General features: G+C 55.5%; 1 pseudogene; it reads right to left on the bottom strand.

The window, feature by feature from the left end:
* Positions 1-713: 713 nt before the first annotated feature.
* On the bottom strand, positions 714-832 carry LOC122898048 (annotated as a pseudogene).
* Between the last annotated feature and the right edge of the window lie 5,433 nt (positions 833-6,265).

Genomic DNA, 6,265 nt, shown 5'->3' on the forward strand with positions numbered 1-6,265 from the left:
AGCCCCCGCATACCTCTTTTCCACTGACCATGTAACTACTCCCTTCTGTGAACAGAGTCATTTCCGCATCCGGGAGGGGAGTGTCTCTGAGATCCGGCCTTATTCCTGTGACTTGGGTTAAGACCTCCCCACAGTCTTGTGGTCAGCTAGCTCTTCTGGCAGCAGTGTGGCTGGATTTAGCACTGCTGGGGGTCGGAAGGCCACTTTTGGTTCATTGAGGAGAAGGGCCTGATACCCCGTTACCCGGGCGTTCGTCATCCATCGGTCTGGTGGAGTCCAGAGAAGGCCCTTGATAACGTGGGTGGTGGTCAATATGAGATTTTGACCCAGAGTCAATTTGCATGCATCCTTGACTAGGAGGGCCATGGCAGCAATTATGCAGAAGCAAAGGGGGAACCCAGCTGCTACTGGATCTAGTTTCTTGCTAAGATAGACCACTGGCCTTCACCATACCCTAGAGTCTGAGTCAAAACTTCTTTAGTCAGCCCTGCCTTCACATACAAGTGGAAGGGCTTGGTAACATCTGGGATGACCAATGCTGGGGCACACAGTAAGGCTCTTTGTCATTCCCGAAATGCTCCTTCTGCCTCAGCTGTCCACACTCTACCATAGTGAGTCCTCCCTTAGCCAGTTCGTAGAGAGGTTGTGCCATCTCCGTGAAGGTAGCATCCACAGCCTGCAGTAGCCCACCGTCCCAAGAAATTCCCTCTTGGAGATCAAAGCAACCGGTATTCCCTGGCAGTCTTCCATCCAAGTACTAACCAGGCCCGACCCTTCTTAGCTTCCAAGATCAGACGAGATCTGGCGCCTTCAGGGTGGTATGGCCGTAGACAATCATAAGGTTCTTACCCGATATTCTCAGATGAGTGTACGTGACACCCTATATAACATGGAACCGTCCTCCCCTTGCTGGAGGAAGCTGAACTTTCTCATACCCTACTGTTACCTTAATTTGTCCAGGCTTGGTTAGCTACCATATCTCTCTCGTTCATAGTTACATTGGCCCCCGGCCTTCTTGGCTACTGATGCCTTGTGGTCATACCCATTCTGTACAAAGGAGGAGGTAGTGGAGGGTTTCTAAGTGCTTGGAACAGAATGATGTTTCAGACAGATGGACATGTTGTTCAAAGATGCAGAGGCTGCAGAGAGCCAGCATATTCAGAAACGTGCCAGCAGCTGCACGTGTATCAATCGGGTCAGGTCCCTGGCAGCCTCCGATGGCCAAGATTTGAAGCCTTGACTCCCGAGCTCCTCCCATAGGCCCTTGTGTGACCCATCGAGTCCAGACATCAGAGAAGAGGGACGAGCAGCTCACGGAGCTTCAGAGAGTTTTCTTCCTCTTGGAAGATGGCTTCCTAGACTCAAAGTGGACCCTCAGGCTCTCGTTTTTCTAGGGCTGAGAGCCAACACAGAGGTGCTAAGCAGAGTCCAAATTCATTGCACAGAATTTCCCCTGTTCCATCTCTCAGATTCTGGGTGGAGGAGCCCAGAGAGAACAGCTGTGATCTGCTCTGCCATTGGAGCAGGGCTGTCCCTGGATGCTGTCCTGCTCGTGTCCCTCGTGGGAACTTAGGAGCGTCTTATTTAAGGTCTGTCTGTATAAACCCTGGACTGGGCTACTCCACGGAGTAGATGACCGTTATGCTATATGAAGCCCTGCAAGATTTAGGGTGCAGTCCATTCAGACTCCATAGTGGAAGCGGTGGAGCCATAGAGACACAGTCAGGCATTTTCCAGATTCAAACAGGTTGGACATCCTCCCCTTTTGGTATCCCTGGCTAATGGGAGGTGATCAGTCTCCCCTTCCATTCTTTTACGAATGGATTTAGCTCTGACAGTGGCCTTAGGGCTGTTTATCTCTCTTTTACATATCTCCTACTTTTTACATACAGAGTTGCTTTTCTCATTTCCATCAGTCTTAATTACACTTAACAGAATTTTGTACTCTTAGAAATACCTTAACCTCTACTTAAGACTAAATATAAACCAATGGTGAGTTGTTACAACAGAATTCTTTACATGGCAAATTTATCAATCAGTTAAGCACAGAATGTGTTCACCAGCAGATTTCAAAAGTACAAACCCAGTTCCAGCAAACAGCGCCCTAGCATTTCATCCCATTTGGTTAGGATCTAGATGTCCAACAAATTTAACTCCATTTGTCATTCAAGCAACCCTTCACAGTTTCAGATTATCAGAGACTTCGGAAGCCACTTTAACAATTACTCATTAAACCCTTGAAACAGACAGTTAACCATCAGCCCAGCCATCCCTTCGCCAACAGACCTCATGTTCCACCTGGGCCCATTCCACTTCAGATGCCATGCTTTCCCTGCCAGCAAGGGGGAGGGGCCAGGCAGTCCACGTCGGGCCAGAGAAGGCAAGGAATTCCCCGAAACAAAAGAAGTTTCGGCAGCTGCTTGGGAATATTTCTTAAAGTCTCTGTCTCGAGGTTGGTTCATCCCACAGTACCAGTTCTGCTTACCAAAAGTGGCCCACTAGGCACTTATTTTCCATGCCCGGCTCTAATGAGCATCAGCATTGGACACCTTAACCCAGCATTTGACTAACTCCAGGTAGCTCGTTATAGCCCTTAACACACAAAATGAGTGAGGGAGAAGCCCCACATCTATTATGAGGAACAGAGAGATGAAAGCTAGCGTCCCCTTACTCTCTGCTTGCCACATTCCTTCAACCATAACAAAACATAATAGACAACAACAAACTAAAAACAAACAAATAACCATAACCCCAGTGGCCCTCGTCCAGAGCCTGCTGCTGGAAGGGGGGGGACTTCCTTTCCTGAGCTCCATGAGCTTTTTCATATTCCCCTATTATCTTGTTATTTACCTTTCTATTTGTTGTTCCTTTAGAGTTCCTATAACCTTTAAATGGTTTATTGAAATGTATACTTTAAAAGTATGAATTGTGTCCAATCAAGTTCTGGACATTTTCACCATCCTAAATGAAACCTCATTCAAACATTGGTCACTCCCATCTCTTGGCAACCTATCTTAAGTAATTATTAATTTACTTTCTTTTCCTATAGATCTGAGTTTTCTGGACATTTCACATATAAACAGGATCATACATGTAGTCTTTTATCACTGGCTTCTTAAATTTGGCCTAATGTTTTCAAGGGTCATCAATATTATAGCATATATCAGTTGCCTTATAGAGTACAATATAGGTTTCTGATCCTTTTAAAATTTTATATATTGTATGAGGTAGAAGTTTAACTTCATCCTTTAAAACAGGGGCTTACTGCTATAATTTCCCTTTAAGTACTGTTTTAATGGCATTCCATAAGCTTTGGTGTGTTGTTTTTGTTTTTGTATAGCTCAATGGATTTCCTAATCGGATTTTTCTCTTTGTCCTCCTGACCAAATTTATGGAGTGCATTGATTTCTATGCACTTTTAATTTACCCAGAGCTTGCCACTGGTGGGGGCTATCTTTATCCCCAACCGTCTAAGGGGACTTGAACCCCTCAACTGTCAAAGGGAAGGCAGGGGACTCGAACCCCCGACCGCCCAGGGGGACTTGAACCCCCACGACGGCGCAGGGGGACTCGAACCCCCCGACCGCCCAGGGGGACTTGAACCCCCACGACGGCGCAGGGGGACTCGAACCCCCCGACCGCCCAGGGGGACTCGAACCCCCGACCACGCAGGGGGACTCGAACCCCCCCGACCGCCCAGGGGGACTAGAACCCCCTGTCGATCTATCAGCAGAGGGATGGGGCGTCCCCGCATCCACTCCAGCCCTGGGGAGCATGGCTGCGTCCAGCTTCTCCCCGGTGGGCTATACCCTGGAGCTCCAACCAGACAGACGGATAGGATCCCAATACCTCGGAACCCAATACTTCGAAACCCAATGCCTCGAAACCCAATACCTCGAAACCCAATACCTCGAAACCCAATACCTCGAAACCCAATACCTCCAAACCCAATACCTCCAAACCCAATACCTCCAAACCCAATACCTCCGGAGGCTTTTCTTAAAAATTCTGATGCTGGCTCAGTTCTCGTCGTTTGATCCCGGACGAGCCCCCAAATGTTAGGGTCCGTGATCAAAGGAACGAGACTGATACAAAGCGAAGGTCAAGCAAAGCTTTATTTCACGCCAAGCATCATGAATCGCACTGACCGGTCAGGGCTTTCTTTTATAAAAGATGACAACTTTGACCCCGGCGAGCCTACTCCCAATGAGGTTGCTGACATCTAGGTCGTTTCTCACTGTGTCACTGCTGAGGGTCCTGGAGTGCGGGGCAGGGCCGCTGGCACCGCAGGCGTCAAGGGACCGCTGACAACTGGACCGCAGATGTCTCAGGACCGCAGGCGTCGAGGGACCGCTGACAACTGGACCGCAGATGTCTCAGGACCGCAGGCGTCGAGGGACCGCTGACAACTGGACCGCAGATGTCTCAGGACCGCAGGCGTCGAGGGACCGCTGACAACTGGACCGCAGATGTCTCAGGACCGCAGGCGTCGAGGGAACGCTGGCAACTGGACCGCAGATGTCTCAGGACCGCAGGCGTCGAGGGACCGCTGGCAACTGGACCGCAGATGTCTCAGGACCGCAGGCGTCGAGGGAACGCTGACAAATGGACCGCAGATGTCTCAGGACCGCAGGCGTCGAGGGACCGCTGACAACTGGACCGCAGATGTCTCAGGACCGCAGGCGTCGAGGGAACGCTGACAACTGGACCGCAGATGTCTCAGGACCGCAGGCGTCGAGGGAACGCTGACAACTGGACCGCAGATGTCTCAGGACCGCAGGCGTCGAGGGAACGCTGGCAACTGGACCGCAGATGTCTCAGGACCGCAGGCGTCGAGGGACCGCTGGCAACTGGACCGCAGATGTCTCAGGACCGCAGGCGTCGAGGGACCGCTGACAACTGGACCGCAGACGACTGGACTGCTGAGCCCCCGGAGGCTGGAAGCTGCAGGCGGCGGCGCTCGGGGCCGCCGCCGGAGGATGGAAGCTGCAGGCGGCGGCGCTCGGGGCCGCCGCCGGAGGATGGAAGCTGCAGGCGGCGGCGCTCGGGGCCGCCGCCGGAGGATGGAAGCTGCAGGCGGCGGCGCTCGGGGCCGCCGCCGGAGGATGGAAGCTGCAGGCGGCGGCGCTCGGGGCCGCCGCCGGAGGATGGAAGCTGCAGGGGGCGGCGCTCGGGGCCGCCGCCGGAGGATGGAAGCTGCAGGCGGCGGCGCTCGGGGCCGCCGCCGGAGGATGGAAGCTGCAGGGGGCGGCGCTCGGGGCCGCCGCCGGAGGCTGGAGGCTGGAGGCTGGAGGTGGCAGGTGGCGGCGCTCGGGGCCGCCGCCAGAGGCTGCAGGCGGCGGCACTCGGGGCCGCCGCCGGAGGCTGCAGGCTGCAGGCGGCGGCGCTCGGGGCCGCCGCCGGAGGCTGGAAGCTGCAGGCGGCGGCGCTCGGGGCCGCCGCCGGAGGCTGCAGGCGGCGGCGCTCGGGGCCGCCGCCGGAGGATGGAAGCTGCAGGCGGCGGCGCCTGGGGCCGCCGCCGGAGGCTGCAGGCGGCGGCGCTCGGGGCCGCCGCCGGAGGCTAGACCGCCGGAAGCTGGAAGCTGCAGGCGGCTCGAGGCTGCAGGCGGCGGCTTGGGGCCCGGGGGAGACTGGAGACTGCAAACATGGTTGTAGCTCTTACAATAGCTGTTACAGCTCTTCTATTCACCGTTGACTCCCCTGCTCTCCGCCGACTTCCACCGCTCTCCGCCGACTTCACCGCTCTCCGCCGACTTCACCGCTCTCCGCCGACTTCACCGCTCTCCGCCGACTTCCACCGCTCTCCGCACCGCTTCACCGCTCCTGTAGCAGCCGCTGCTCTCCTGCAGCAGACCCCGGCCCTCCTGCAGGAGCCCCCGGCCCTCCTGCAGGAGCCCCCGGCCCCCCTGCAGGAGCCCCCCGGCTCTCCTGCAGGAGCCCCCCGGCCCTCCTGCAGGAGCCCCCCGGCCCTCCTGCAGGAGCCCCCCGGCCCTCCTGCAGGGGCCCCCCGGCCCTCCTGCAGGAGCCCCCAGGCCCTCCTGCAGGAGCCCCCCTTGGCAGCCTGGCAGAGCAACCTTTATGGGGGTGGTTGAGCCCCGCCCCTACACAGGTGGCCAATTGAATTTCAACCTTCCCAGTGGATATACATACGGCCTACTGATTGGATGTCTCCACGCAGTCTGCCCCACCCTTACATTCAGGGTCCACAAGCAAGTTCCTCTGGGAGTGGCAGACCCTTACACTTCCCTTCCCCGAAAATGCCACC

The sequence above is a fragment of the Neovison vison genome, unplaced genomic scaffold, assembly GCF_020171115.1.
Source record: "Neovison vison isolate M4711 unplaced genomic scaffold, ASM_NN_V1 Scaffold_094, whole genome shotgun sequence".
In the NCBI taxonomy this organism is placed as follows: domain Eukaryota; kingdom Metazoa; phylum Chordata; class Mammalia; order Carnivora; family Mustelidae; genus Neogale; species Neogale vison.